Source organism: Dermacentor albipictus, chromosome 1 (assembly GCF_038994185.2).
Source record: "Dermacentor albipictus isolate Rhodes 1998 colony chromosome 1, USDA_Dalb.pri_finalv2, whole genome shotgun sequence".
Classification (NCBI taxonomy): domain Eukaryota; kingdom Metazoa; phylum Arthropoda; class Arachnida; order Ixodida; family Ixodidae; genus Dermacentor; species Dermacentor albipictus.
This window is the reverse complement of record NC_091821.1, coordinates 123,400,116-123,416,441: the sequence shown is the minus strand read 5'-3', so window position 1 is coordinate 123,416,441 and position 16,326 is coordinate 123,400,116. Positions and strand designations below refer to the sequence as shown.

The following is a 16,326-nucleotide window of genomic DNA, read 5'->3' as shown; positions in this document are numbered from 1 at the left end:
AACCATATAAAGATTATTTCGGAGTCTAACTTCATCGGCTTGTGGCTTAAATACTGTGTACAACACGCGATTGTCCATAAAGAGCTTTATTTTGACATCGTAATAAACTACATTTGCAACGTCATTGACATATATTAGGAACAAAATGGGCTCCACGATGGACCCCTGGGTACACCTGACGTGAAAGGAAGCTTGCCAGAAGCACGATTGCTCCCTTTACTCACGGTTTTCGAAGCAGGCCCTGATAACATGTGCGCGTTTAATATTTATCGCGATTGCGTACAGGCTATGTATACAAGTTTATGAAGAGGCACTTAATCGAAGACCTTGGCTAAGTCTAAGAATATTGCGTCTATTTGTTCTCTGTTAATGAGTACAACTGCGAAGTCCTAATATTTCGCGATAAGCTTAGTGATCGTCGGCATAGCCTTCAATAAAACAATGCTCAGCTTCAGAAAGCAAGCTGCTTTCTTCTAGGTATTGTTTAATATACCGACAGGTCACATGTTCTAACATTCTGCAGTGAATTAAGGTTAGCGAAATGGAATGAACATTTCACACGTTTAAGGGATTATTTGACTTCTGTATAAGTACAATTTCCGCAATTCTTCCGTGAGTAGGAACCGCAGACTGCATAACGACGTATTATCACGCTTGTTCGTTAGTGTGTGCGTGCACTGTTACTACGCCGTGAGGGAACCATTTTCTTTCTGGTACGTATACCACCGCTAGAGTTGTAAGTCACTTGGAAGGCATTAGGCGTAGCGCACACAATATCGACACATAACACTGCATACAATAGCTACACACATATGCATGACGCTACGATCCCGTGGTTCCGTGGTTATGTGTCAGCGTTATGCCCATTGTGTCGGCTGCGTTACGCCTAAGTCATGCCAACAAGCCCAACGTGTGACCTTATGTAATTCACTGCTCCGGCTTTCGTACTCGACGCTTCAAATCCAATCAGGTCCAAACATATACAAGTAGATTACAACTGCTATATAGCTTTAAAGAAAAAAAAAAGCTGCTTATGTTCACCGCAGCATGTTTGTTTTCCTGGGGCACACTAAAGTTGTGGAATACAAAACACTGATTCTTCAATATTAGAATATGCATCCTCCATTTGCTACCCGCACAAACAATGAGAAATTAATTCAATTGAGTCAGTTCAGAGAAAGCTGTTCGTTTTATTTTCCATCACCTTGACAAGACATTTTTCCCCTACATGTGCAGCTCCTCTTCGGGAACTCTAGCTTCTTTCAGGACAACGGCACATCGAAGCTTGGAAGATGCTGTACTCGTTCAGGAACTCCTTTTGTCACCTCTCCGATCCTTCCCTTTTATTACCTGTTCACCAAACATCAACTAGAGGTTCCCATGCCTCAAGCACTTCCACTAACACTTTCAAAAAACAGCATTTTTCCCCGCATGATTGAACTTTGGAGTTTGTTGCCTGCTGAATTCCTATTATTACCTTTCTCTCAGCTTTTAGATGCGATAGGTAATGTACAGTTCTTTTTTTTTCATTTTTGTTGCACATATATGCTGCTGTCCGTAGAACCACTGTCACTTCTTGCACACCTACTCTTCCCATAGTCATAACGGGTTGCAGCATGTATAAATAAATATAGGTAAATAAATAAAATCACACCTAGGTATTTTGCACATGTACGGTGCATCAATTCGTGCCCAAGTACTATACATTTTAATTGATTTATTATGGTACAACTCTTTCTTCACGCATAGATTCATTTCGCGAATGCTTGCGCTCTACTTAGAGTGGGAAGTGGACAATTGTCAAGCTGGTCTAAGGGGCACAATGCCTACAGCTCTTGATAAGTGACAGTACTTCTCTAAAGATACATATAATGTCATAAGCATATCGCTTGATGCGCGCCATAATTTCAAGCAGTGCTCTTTGTTTCACATTAAAGTGCGCTCCCATGCGTGCTTCAATTGATTTAACTAAAATATTAATATAAACAAGGGCAGTAAATGAATATGTTGCTTCCCATATAAATGTTGTGAAACATTTGTTCTTGCACTGCATATTTTGTTTAACGCTCATGTTTATTTGTCAGCCCGGAACAAAAAAAAATGATTACAAATAAGTTGGCTTAGAAGCGCAATCGAGCATTAAAAGATATATATCTTCATGGTGCCGCAAATCTATATACGGCTTCACGGTCAAAAAGAACACCTCATGACCCCTAATAAGTCTCGTAGAATGCCTTCACGCGTGTTATTTGGAGGTTGATTTCCATTCTTTTCATGCCCTGCGCAGTGACCACAAATTTCGCGTAGGTAACAGCCACAAATTGTGAAGCAGTTTGGACGACCATTAGAAAACTAGCGTTTGCCATATTAGATAGAAGCCATGTAAAACAATCAAACCCCTGTTGATGGATGGATATTGTGAAGACGGGTATGCCTGAGATGGCGTATTTGGTGACGGCAAAACATAATTACTTTTCTTCCAAACCGAAATGCCGAGTTCAAACCACCAAGAGAGTGTGAAGCTGAAAGCACATGACATGGTCAGCAAATATCTGCTTAGATGCGCGCTTTTCTTGCTGGGTTTTTCTTATCACTCGAGTGGGGTGGGAGGGTGGATATCAGGAACGGTTGGTAATCAAGCGCTCACAGATACACGCATCTCTAATGTGAATGTACATTCCGAGGTGTACGAACTGGATGCTCAACAGTTCTCAGAGAATTAAGGGGCACATAGGTGGGCTAGGATCTATCACGAATAACGAAGAATAATTCGTGAGGAGGGATCACGATTTTGTATGACGACGATGAAAATTATTGTTAGAACACTACATCGAGGTCCAAGTAAGGGTCCAGTAAAGATAGGAACAACTTTCAATACATATTTCTGAATTTTGAAAGATCTAGAGTTGTCGAAAGGTTAAAGCATCACGAGCGATAATTTGAAGGGTAGAACGCATGAGAGAATCTTCAGAGCGTTGTTTCGGGATCGTCAACCATGCCAGCTGCGACCTAAAAGCTGTCAAGTCGGTACAGGATTTCCACGAAATACTCGATCTTTACCGCATTCCTCTTGCACATCCCCTGTCTATGTTTGCTTTTTACTGCATCTACCAGTTGGGACTCCCAAGGGTGGTCGCGAAATATTTTCTAGAACACAACTCAACAGCATTAGGGCCCCTATTGCGGGGCCATTCTACGAAAGCAAAAAAAAATTATTAGATGCTACGGAAGCTGCATCATCGGCCGCACTACACTATACGGTAAACCCTAAGTGACTCCTAATTCTTATTTATTAACGCGATAAGAATGCTTGTATCTCTCTTTTCGACACTTGAAATAATATGCTCATCTCCGACTTCACTTGGTCGCTTTGCTAGCCGTTTTCTTCGGCGGTTAAAAAAAAAAAGGAATTCTGCCCCTCACGCACCAATAATTACCTGTCGACACTTGTGGACCTCTGAACGGTGTGACACGACAGGCGTGTCTGAACGAGATTTATTCAACCGCAGCTCCACCAATAACGACAGTGCCACATCTGCGACGTAGGGAAATTCCAGGCAAACACTTTTTATGTTCGCAGCTTTACCTAGCACACTGACACATATAGCTTGCCACAAACTGTTGTAGTACTACAGCAACCAATAGTCGCTCGATGTATTCCACGCTCTTTGGAATGGATGCAGCGTGCTGTAATTCTTGTTAGGAAGACGGCGAAAACTAACACGCATCACGCACGCGCCGCCGACATTTGCTCAGTCCACGCACGCGGAGCTGCCACGACTGATAATTGCGAGCGGTGCTGCGTGTCCTCGCGCGAGCACACGTGACAGTCACGACAGCATTGCGCGCAGAATGCGCACGAAAAGGCAGCGGTCACTGAGAATGAACGGTCCCGAGCCAGCGGCCGCGGCGGCAAGCGTGCTACGGGACGCCGGGCGTCCCGCGCAGTGCGTCCCGCCGGGCGCCGCTCGCTCAGGAGCCGGCGAAAAAAGAGACGGGCTCACGTTCGGAGGAGGCGATCCCGACGAAGCCGCGATCCGGAGGCGTCGGCGACCACGCACTCGTCAGTTCCGATGGCAGCGGTGCCACTGAGAGCGCCTGACGCTCGGGCCGCGGGAGGAGGGGCCCCGGCCGCTGGTCGCACTCCGAGCGCCGTCTGGCTCGGGCCCGCCGAGGCTGCGCGCCGCCGCCGCGGGCACTAGGGCAGCAGCGCGCAGTCAGCCCGCCTCTGCCGTCCCAACCCGTAGCGGGAGCTGTCGCGGTCGGGAGGCCGGACGGCTCTGTGCGTGTATCGCGGTGCGCGCCTTGGGCGGGCTCCCGGTTGCCCACACGCGGCCGGAGCACTACAGGTGCAAAAGGTCACGTGCAACGTCGCTCAAATGTTTGCCGGTCCCCCCTCGTGAGCCACGCTGACTGCTTTACGACGATGCATTGGACTTTAGGTGGCATTTTTAGAGCATCTACATATATGTAAAGGAAACTGATTTCCCTCACGACTGCCTGTGTTTTAGAAAACCGACTGCGGTTCAACAAACACTCGCGAATCGGCCTGGGGAAGATCTTCACATACTCAGTTAAAAATTATGGGGTTTTACGTGCCAAAACCACTTTCCGATTATGAGGCACGCCGTAGTGGAGGACTCCGGAAATTTCGACCACCTGGGGTTCTTGAACGTGCACCTAAATCTAAGTACACGGGTGTTTTCGCATTTCGCCCCCATCGAAATGCGGCCGCCATGGCCGGGATTCGATGCCGCGACCTCGTGCTCAGCAGCCCAACACCATAGCCACTGAGCAACCACGACAGGTGCACATACGCAGTACATCTATGGGTATTTATCAGACCCTCCCGCGAGCCATTTGTGCAACATCTTGCCAGAGAAAAATAAGGAAGTAATAATAATAAAAGTCATCCAGTTGAAAAGTTTTTCTTTTACGTGATTAGCAATATCAGGTTACTTGCTACACTTAATGAGCTGTGTCTAGCCGTTTTCCCCGGCCCTCAATTCAAAAACGGTGATATCGTTTGAGATTTCTGCGGTGCAGGCGGGAATGGCACTCGCGTCCCACGGGTTTGCCAAGCACAGCAGAAAGGCGATGCATTAGCGGCCGCCCCACGGATGCCCGCGGGAGGGGGGTATTATTGGCATCTTTCTTTTTAACCTTTATTGACCTGCTGCGAGTGCACTCCACAGGTGCATGTCCGACTGAGAAATGTGAGAACGAGCGATTTTCTAGTGACAACGTATTAAAGTTCTACGTCTGAAAGAGAGACCCCCGCGATCGCGCATAGTTCATTCGAAGCCACATAAGCTGAACGCTATGTACAGTATAGTACCAGTGCGTCAATAGCACAAAACTGGCATCGGTTGGGAGGCCACATCTAGTGAAGTTTTGGTTGAGGTGTATGAAGATGTACACGAAGTATATTCTGTAGTGGGGCTGTGGTGAATGCGTTTATTAATGCGATAACCATTCTTACCTTAGTCACCCTCCCCCCCCCCCCCTGTAGATTTTAAGTAAAGGTGTCTTCAGCAATACTATTTGCGCTACAACGCCCAAAGAAAGTTACGAAGGAAACTAGGTCAAGACATAGAACACACATGAAGCGCTATGTAAGTGATGCTGGGTGGTGTTCTGCGTCGTCGTCTAGTTTGCGCCGTAAATTTCCTTGCATATGAATGACCATCTACCCCAGGCCAAATTCCGCTTGAATGCTAATCGCGTCAACGTCGGAAGTCATTGTGGTGAAGGAGTTCTGCCTGAATTTTTGTTGTTGTTTCTTCTTGTCATATTGCGGTTGGAATAGTGCCCGCGAGTCTACGCAGAGACAAACAGGCAGCTTGAAGTTGGTAAGGAGGCATGGTGCACAAACATGACAGGGGGCTTGTGAATAATGAGAATGCGCAACAGCATGTGTTCATTATAACTGTTTAGGTTTAGTAAAGCAATGAAGGGGGCTAGTTGGTGAACGTTCATGGTTATATTGCGCTCAGTTTTACACAGACGATATTAAGAAAGGACAGGACGTGGACGGACGTAGCGCTACGTCCGTCCACGTCCTGTCCTTTCTTAATATCGTCTGTGTAAAACTGAGCGCAATATAACCATGAACTGTTTAGGTTATGTCTGCTCTTCATGCTTCTGCACACGACAGGACAGCACTATCGATGCTTTTTTATGGCAGTGCTCGTTCACCACATTTCATGTATCATCATCATCATCATCATCATCGGCCTGGTTACTCCCACTGCAGGGCAAATGCCTCTCCCATACTTCTCCAACTACCCCGGTCATGTTGCCCGTGCAAACGTGTTATTGTCATCCGGCCACCTGACTTTCTGCGGCCCCCTGTTACGCTTCCCTTCCCTGGGAATCTAGTCCGTAACCCTTTAGGACCGTCGGTTATCTTCCCTCCTCATTACATGTCCTGCCCATGCCCATTTATTTTTCTTGATTTCAACTAAGATGTCATTAACTCGCGTTTGTTCCCTCACCCAATCTGCTCTTTTCTTATCCCTTAACATTACACCCATCATTCTTCTTTCCATAGCTCGTTGCGTCGTCCTCCATTCAGGCAGAACCCTTTTCGTAAGCCTCCAGGTTTCTGCCCCATACGTGAGTACTGGTAAGACGCAGCTGTTATACATTATTCACTTGAGGGATAGTGGCAACCTGCTGTTCATGAATTGAGAATGCCTGCCAAACGCACCCAGCCCATTCTTATTCTTCGGATTATTTAAGTCTTATTGTCCGGATCCGTGGTCACTACCTGCCCTAAATAGATGTATTCCCTTACCACTCCCAGTGCCTCGCTACCTATCGTAAATTTCTGTTCTAGAATGTTAAACATTACTTTAGTTTTCTGCAGATTAATTTTAGGCCCACCCTTTTGCTTTGCCTCTCCAGGTCAGTGAGCATTCATTACAATTGTTGTCCTGAGTTACTAAGCAAGGCAATATCATCAGTCAATCGTAAGTTACTAAGGTATTCTCCATTAACTCTCATCCCCAATTCTTCCCAATCCAGGTCTCCGAATACCTCCAGTAAACACGCTGTGAATAGCATTGAAGAGATCGTATCTCCTTGCCTGACGCCTTTCTTTATTGGGATTTTGTTGCTTTCTTTATGGAGGACTACGGTGGCTGTGAAGCCGCTATAGATATCTTTCAGCATTTTTACATACGGCTCGTCTACACCCTGATTCCGTAATGCCTCCATGACTGTTGAGGTTTCGCATGAATCAAACGCTTTCTCGTAATCAATGAAAGCTATATATAAGGGTTGATAATATTCGCACATTTCTCTATTACCTGATTGATAGTGTGAATATGGTCTATTGCTGAGTAGCCTTCACGGAATACTGCCTGGTCCCTTGGTTGACAGAAGTCTAAGGTGTTCCTTATTCTATCTTCCTGATCAGATCTTTCGTCTCCTGCGATAGCTTACTGGTATCCTGTCTAACGGAGTTAGCACCGACTTCTATTGCACACTCCTTAATGATACCCATAAGATTGTCGTTCATTGTTTCAACACTAAGGTCCTCTCCCTGAGTTAAAGCCGAATACCTGTTCTGTAGTTTGATCTGGAATTACTCTATTTTCCCTCTTACCGCTAACTCATTGATCGGCTTCTTATGTACCAGTTTCTTCCGTTCCCTCTTCAGGTATAGGCTAATTCGAGTTCTTACCATCCTATGGTCACTGCAGCGCATCTTGCCGAGCACGTCCACATCTTGTATGATGCCAGGGTTAGCGCAGAGTATGAAGTCTATTTCATTTCTAGGCTCACTGTTCGGGCTCCTCCACGTCCACATTCGGCTATCCCGCTTGCGGAAGAAGGTATTCATTACCCGCATATTACTTTGTTCCGCAAACTCTACTAATAACTCTCCCCTGCTATTCCTAGTGCCTATGCCATATTCCCCCACTGCTTTGTCTCCAGCCTGCTTCTTGCCTACCTTGGCATTAAAGTCGCCCATTCGTATAGTGTATTTTGTTTTCACTCTACCCATCGCCGATTCCACGTCTTCATGGAAGCTTTCGACTTCCTTGTCATCATGATTGCATGTAGGGGCGTAACCTGTACAACCTTCATTTTTTAGCTCTTATTAAGTTGCACAACAAGACCTGCCACCCTCTCGTTAATGCTATAGAATTCCTGTATGTTACCAGCTATATTCTTATTAATCAGGAATCCGACTCCTAATTCTCGTCTCTCCGCTAAGCCCCGGTAGTACAGAACGTGCCCGCTTTTTAGCACTGTATATGCTTCTTTTGGCCTCCTAACTTCACTGAGCCCTATTATATCCCATTTACTGCCCTCTAATTCCTCCAATAGCACTGCTAGACTAGCCTCATTAGATAACGTTCTAGCGTTAAACGTTGCGAGGTTCATATTCCAATGGCGGCCTGTCCGGAGCCAGGGATTCTTAGCACCCTCTGCTGCGTTGCAGGTCTGACCACCGCCGTGGTCAGTTCCTTTGCAGCTGCTGGGGACTGATGGCCGGGGTTTGATTGTTGTGTTCATATAGGAGGTTGTGGCCAAGTACTGCACCAGAGTGGCCAATCTTGCTCTGGTGAGGGAGTACGTTACCGGTTCTGCTTACCGGTTACCGCATTTCGATGGGGGCGAAATGCGAAAACATCCGTGTACTTAGATTTAGGTGCACGGTAAAGAAACCTATGTGGTCGAAATTTCCGGAGTCCTCCACTAAGGCGTGCCTCATAATCAGAAAGTAGTTTTGGTACGTAAAACCCCATAATTTAATTTTAATTAGTTGGTTTTCTATGCTATCTATTCTTTGTCGTACTTCTACAAGCTGCACCTGCAATCCCGCGAATTGCTGTTGAATTATCTTAGTTAATTCTCCGAACATATTTTATACTTTCTTTTGTAATGTTTTTGATCCTTCATCATTTTCTACTTGTGACATTTCCTCCGCTCTTCTTTGCTACTTGCGCTCCTGACGCCTGTACTGGCACAGGTGTTGGAGCTCGACTAGACGATTTTCATGCGCTAGTTAATTGACTCGCGTAGCTGATTTTGCCAGAACTTAACGTTCTCCTCGTTTAAGTATTTTATGTCATCCCTATATTTTGTGATTTCTCGGATGAGTTGCTCTAGCGTTTTCTTAATTTGGATAAGTTCTTGTCCTAGGGCGGACCCTTCTGCTACTGCCTCAGACGACATCCCAAACGGGAGAGAAGCACCGGATACCACGTTCACCCAGCACACCTGTGTCCGGCTGCCCCAACCTCCGTCAGGACCCTCCTGGGAGCCTCCTAGATGTGACGTCCTTGTTCTGGACATGAATCTGGCCCTTGAATGGGACCTGTGTTTCAGTCGGGACCTCGGTCTGGATCGGCATTGGGCATTTTCTCTTTCCCCTTCGACGAGTCTGTGGAAGGAGCTGGAACGATTCCTGATTCGACCTCCTTTTTCTTGGTTAATCTTGCGATTTTCCTTCGTGGGACTTTCCGTTGCCTTGCGTCGTCTCCAATTCTGTGTTGTATTCTTGTTTGTCGTATTTGTCACAGTTTGTTGTTCATCGTTTTTTTTTCGTTGTTGCTGTTTCTCCCACCATCCCTTCTTTAAAGATATGGGGCTTTGAAACGTTGTTTGCATTTCTTATGTCCTGTGAGATGTTCTTTCCCGCAAAGCCGCACTTTGGATCACACTTGTGATTGTAAGTCGGATCGAGTGCTCCTCACCTACGACATTTCTTGCTGCCGGGCTGTGGGTAAACATCTGCTCAATGTACAACTCTGTCACATGTAGTGAACGTTTCGTGTTGTTTCTTGTATAGGGCACATCTATATTCCGCACCACGGTAATATACGAAGTAAGGTAAAAAGCACCTTAAAAAACGACAACCACTGAGTCCGTTTGTCCCATACGTCTTGCATGCAGAATGGTCGGATTGCTCGGTTTCACCAGGCTGCTTTCTATGTCTTCTGGCTTGTCATACGTCGGCATTCTGTTTGTAACCCCCTTGGATGCATACTCCGTGAATGATGGTTTCATAGGAGAACGTCCGATGAGGACGAAGAAGTATCCCAATCTATGTGTTGCCTGACCTATGTGTTGCCGCATGTGATGCATTATAATCTCCTACTACAAGTGCTCCTTTGTTTGCAATGTTTATGGCTTTCCTAAAAAGCGACTTTAATTTGATATTATATCTAGGACTGCAATATACGTTTAATATAAATAAACTTTCTCCATTCTTGTTTGTCAGAATCAACTCAACTAGAATATGATCTACATCGTAAATTTCTGTATCGTGTTCTATTGCCGCGATATTTCTTGACACTAATGTTATTACGGACGTTTTTCATCAGGGGTCCATAAGATTTGTAGCCTGATAATTTCGCCATTCCTCCAGTTTCTTGTAAGGCGATGACGTCGGGCGCCTCCTTTTCTTTTAGAAACTGTTGTAAGTTTCCTCGTTTCCGGCGGCGATACCCACGACAGTTCCACTGCCAAATTGTATACTGATTACGTCGAGCCATGTTTATTATTTCGCCCTTCCTCTGTGATTTTATTTTCCGGCGCTGTTCTATACGCGGCTGTTGCGTAGGGCTTTTGATTGATTTGGATTTCCTTGATGTTGCTGTAAATCTTCCCATTTTTCCAGTACAGGCGTGTTCATGATTATTGCGTTCTGTCTCATGTTAATTCGGAGTGTATCCTCTCCAGCATCATCCGATTCTATTGTTGCCGCTCGTAAGACTCCGTCTCTGATGAGCGCTAGATTTTTTAGCCTCGTGTACATACCACCTCCCGGTCGTATTACTACTTTGTAGTCGTCTTTCGGTAGTTGCAGTTGTTTCGTCGCCAACCGGCGATATAGAAATTCCGTGAATTTCCGACGCATCGTCTCAGACGCACATCCCTTGTTCTTGGCGAATTCCGCGCTGGCCTCGCCTTGATTCGTCGTGCATGGGCCACAACCCATCTTTTATCATTGTCGTGCTCTTCGGGAGATATTGTCTCCCCTTCCATCTCCACAACTCCCATTTCGCAGGCTTGTAGCATGTCGGGGGTCACGCGTTGCCGCCGCGTGGACGGCCAGAGCGGCGGCGTGGCTGTAGACCCAGCTGTTAGGCTAGCCAGGCCGGTGTCGTGGTGCGAATTCGAAAGAGGTGTTACGGCTCAAAACTTGGGCCCACCTGTTATATCCTGGCGTCTGCCGAATAATGATCCTGCGGCACAAGCTGTTATGGTCCTAAACCCTGCGATTGTCCTTGATCCCCCACGAAAATGAAGAAATGTCCGAGCCCATTCGAGAGGCCTTCAATCCGCTCGGCTCCCCAGCGGCTTTTTTTCGCTCTTTTGAGTATTGCTTTTTCGAATGCTTTCAAAAATACAGGTAAAACCGAGATTGGTCGACAATTTTGAAGAGAATTGTTGTCACAACCCTTGAATATATCAGATTGTTTAGCAACTTCTATTCTCTGTGAAAATTGTGGATGAGATCAGCTCATTCAAAATATGAGCCCTAAGTGAGGGGCTTTAAAATTCAGCTACATGCTTCACAGTACTTGAAGTTGATTTCACAATAATTAGTACAGCGAAAACTTCCTCAGCGTTCGTGAAAAAAAACAGCTGATTCACTCATGTCGTTCGAGACGTGATTAGGTTTTCCAAATTCATCCTCACGGTCTAAAACTTAAAGAAGAAGAGTTGCATTTTTCTGCTAGCTGTTCACCAGAGGTGGACTCACCATCAATTGTCAGCTCACATATGTTGCTAAATTTACTTCCGTTTTAGAAAAGTGCCACCTAAATGTTTCCAGAACAGTTTAGGATTCTACCTGATTAAAGAGCACGAAAACCACATATATAGACCAAAAAAGAAAAGAAAATGATTGGGCACGCGACTTTCTTTCGTGGTGTGTGTGTTTCTTGAGCTCTTTATTCAAGTAAAGTATGCACCAACTAGGCTCTCCAAATTTAAATTTTAATGATAGGATTATTGTTCTTCACTTCGTCAAACGATCCAGGAAACCTAGTTTGCACTTTTTCAGCTATTCGATTAACTTATTTTGGCATGATTTGAAAGCTGTAATATCAGTCGGGTCACGAGTTGTCAGGAAGCATTTGAAAAGCTCCGTTTCACGTTTTACAATCTTAACATGGATGGCCGTAATCCACGATATACACAGCCTAAGCATTGTTCTTTTCGTTTTCCACGAAAAGCACTTGATGTAGATGTTCATAAACAAGTCATGCATTTCGTCTCTTTCCGAACGAGACGAAGTGTATGACTTGTGAAGAACAAGTTGATGAAATCGACAAACCAATTTATCGTTCTCACATTTATAATAATTAAACCACTTCACGATGCGCAAGTTAACTTTCCCTACAGTTTCATTTCCCTTTTAGCTGACTTGTTCAATTCAAATATATATATGGCTTTCAAACTTTCAAACTTTATTTCGCATTTTCCTTTGCACAGAAAAAGAAAATGCAAGGGCAGGAACAAAAAGCTGCACAATCGCAGCTTGACGAGGTTCCTGTCCCCTGTCTTTGACAAACAGTTGCAGAACATTCACAAAGAAAATCAGTTACATATGTGCAAAAACACTTTCACATTATACAGATATTGATATTCACAGCAGAACAATTATAACATTTGTATACATATATTCACATGCGCATCTACACCAACCAAGCATCTATACATATTTGCATCTGTACATGTAGGCATACATCTGTAAACAGAAAAAGGTGGAGGAAAAAAAAAAGATCATGCACAAATGACAAGGAGCACCTGAACAAAAACGCTTTAAAATACCAAAAATTCAACTCAATGCAACGGCAATGTTCAGCGAAAAAAAAAATGCGGAACGATGGAAAAGCGAGGTTTGGAACATGCTAAAAAATAAAATGAATAAAAAAGAAAAAAATAATAATCATGGCAAATGTTATTTATAAAATTTGACCATTATTAATTAAATTAAATTTCAGTGCCTTTCTCGTAATAGCATTTAGTTCGGTATGGGAAGCCTGTATCACATTTAATATTTTCGGCACCTGGTACTGCAATCGCCTGAAACCATAATTTGTTCTTGTGAAAGGTAACACCCATTGGCTCTGTTTTCGGAAATCATATAACGCTTCCCTTGATTTGACTAAGTTGCACAATTTTGTGAAAACGTTGTTGTTACAGCGAAAATATTTTTTAATTTTTAATACTAGGTTATCATCATAGAAATATTCAATAGGGAGCACATTAAGAGCACGAAATATCTCCAGTGTATGTGCATCAAACGGTGCGTTAACAACATGTCGGACAGTTTTCTTTTGTAATGTTTTTAAGCTTCGTATGTTTGCTTGCGATGTCGTACCCCACACTAAATTGCAATAGCTAACATGTGAAAGGAAAAGACTGTTATATAACATTAGTTTTACCTTAGAGGGCAGTATGTGTCGTAATCGACAGATTATTCCACATGCTCTCGCCAAAGTGGACATAATACGCTCAACGTGTGCATCCCAAAATAAATGTTTGTGAAAAATTACACCTAACGTTTTGACAGTATCAACTATTTCTATCCTTTCTGTGCCGAGGTAAAGAACAGTATTGCAGTTTACTTGTTTTTGTGGTGGCGTAAACAACACAGCCTTAGTTTTATTTGCATTAATTGCTAATGAGTTTAGATTGCTCCACTTTTGCAATAAACTTAAAGTTTTATTTGCCATATTTGTAAGTTGCACAATATCGAGTGACGTGAAAAAAAGGCTAGTATCATCCGCATAGACTATGAACTGTGCATGTTGACTGATATTCGTTATGTCATTAATATAAATGTTAAATAAAATCGGTCCAAGTACACTTCCTTGTGGAACGCCTTGTGTTAATTCTCTTGCTGAAGAAAGTTTTGATCCTATTGCGACGCACTGCCTTCTGTGCTCAAGATATGATTTCAAAAGTTTAAGGGGAGTCCCGCGAAAGCCATAATGGTTTAATTTTGTAGATAGAGTATTATAGTTAACCGAATCGAAAGCCTTGGAAAAGTCAACGAATACACCTAGAGTTAACATTTTGTTCTCAAAGTTGTTTAAAATTATTTCTTTTTGCGTCAGCAAGGCAAGCTCTGTAGACATTCCCTGCCGGAAACCGAACTGCATATCTGTTAGAATGCTATGTTTATCACAAAATGATCTAATCCTTGCGCAAATGATCTTTTCGAGACCCTTCGAAATTACAGGAAGTATAGATATTGGTCTATAATTTGTTAGCTCGTTTTTGTTTCCGGACTTAAATATAACAATCACTTTGGCACGTTGCATTTTCTCAGGGAAGACGCCGTTTAATAAGGAAATGTTAAAAATGTGAGTAAGCACATGCAGCAAATGATCGAGCACAAATTTAATGGGTTTAATCTGCAATCCATCTATATCGCGCGATGTGCTGTTCTTTAAAGACATAAAGGTCGCGTATACTTCTTCTGGTGTAGCAGGTTCAAAAAAAGCTGTGTAAGCATTGCGACTACCCAGAAAGGAAGTTGCATTTATGTTATGCGTGCTTGGGGTTAAAGACGTAAAGTGTTCGTTAAATTTGTTAGCTAATTCTTCAGCACTAATTACTTTGTTATCAATTGTTAGTTCTAATTCCTGCTTATTATGCGATTCCGGCAGTAGAAGTTTATTTACTTCACGCCAAACGACATCACTTCTAGTTCCCGCTCTATTAAAAACGTTTTCAAAATGCCTGTTCTTGGCATTTCTCAAGAATTTATTCAAACTGTTTCTGTATTTTTTAAAGGAAGTGAAGTCCGCAGGATCCCGAGTCTTAAAAAACCTTGCATACAAAGAATTTTTTTCGCGGATCATTCTGAGGCATTCATCAGTAAGCCACGGTTTCCTAATCTTTCTCGATTTTTTAAGTTTTTTGTACGGGAAAGAAACTTCGTAAGCTTTTAGAAGTGTATGGATAAATATATTATACGCTTCATTTGCGTCTGTGCAGTCAAGTACAGAGCTGAAATTATTTTTTTTTATTTCCGTTCTAAAAGTCTCTAGAGTTTTCTTATTAATTGCTTGAATCTGAAGTGGCTCAGAACGATGATACTTCCAAAATGCGCGATTAACCTTACATATCATGTACACGGGCGAGTGATCTCCTATGTTTCCTTCAATTACACCAGACTGCACATAGCCTTCCGAGCTATTTGTGATGAACAAATCAAGCAAGCTTTCGGAATTGGTACAAATTCGTGTGGGTGCCGTAATTACGTTTCTGCAGCAGAAAGAATCAAGAATAATCTGCAATCTTGCAGACTTCGGCGTATTTACTAAAAGATTAATATTAAAATCTCCGCCAATGACAAGTTGCAGGTGATTTGTGCTGATGTAGCACAACAATCTTTCAAGAAACTCGAAAAAATTGTCAATCTCGCCGAAAAGAGTGCATTACTTGGCTTTATGCGTTGTTAAGAATGGCGAGCTGCGATGCAAGATTGCTACCCAGTTGCGACTGGGGAAAGCAACGTCTCGGGAGCGTCGCCGCGAACTTCTAGCGACAGTGTGACTAAAACGACTTTGTGTCGGGGAACAAGACGCGCATCCCCCACTCTCTGTCGCTTCAGCTAGGATGCGTTCGATGAAGCGGGCTTTGGCTGAAACCGCCGTCATCCTCTAGCCTTATCGCCATTGTGACGGAATGAGTTCGGCGGGCGAACTATTGTGCCCAAACTCCCCAGCGCGGACCTGATCTGCTACGCGTGCGCGAGCTGCCGCGGGAAAGCCGTTTTTTGTTGCTTCCCACGCGCCGACCGGGACGCAGGACAACGAGCTACCCAGAATGGCTCCGAGCTACGCGGAACGGCGCCCCTCTGACGTCGGTTCCGGACATTCGCACGTGGGTGCCTTTGTGTGTGTAAACTGTCCTGCGGGGCGGCAGCGAGTTTACAATCAGTAAACGAACGTTCGCGTCACCTTGTATCGCGGGAGGACCGAGTGTTTAAAAACTGCACTGCACTACACTTTTCTTAAGCAGTCATGTTGGACTGACACTCTTTTTCTTAAGCAGTCATGTTAGACTGATATAAATACTGTAAATAAACCCATATTCCTCGTTCTCGATGAGAAGCAGTTTTTCCCTTCATCAACGTCCTCAGCGTGGATAAGTTGGACGACGGCATGGGCCAGCTACCTTCGAATTCATGCCGGACTCCAATCTTGACAACGGATCACGAGCGATGGGATTGAGCCCCCAATCCTGACAGCGTTCAATACCTATACCGTTCAAATACCTATGCGGGAATGCTTGGGATACACGAGTCCATTCTATGCTGCAGTTGTAGTGTTCCTGAGA

At 44.1% G+C, this 16,326-nt stretch overlaps 1 protein-coding gene across 1 annotated transcript in view; it reads right to left on the bottom strand.

Annotated features, from left to right (window-relative positions):
• Nucleotides 1-16,326, bottom strand: part of LOC135904809 (G-protein coupled receptor dmsr-1-like) — a 1,021,428-nt gene that overhangs the window by 947,705 nt on the left and 57,397 nt on the right. Inside the window, exon 2 of the mRNA XM_070525370.1 lies at nucleotides 4,005-4,343. The gene's annotated coding sequence lies outside the window, so the exon portion shown is untranslated. The remainder of the gene's footprint in view (nucleotides 1-4,004; nucleotides 4,344-16,326) is intronic.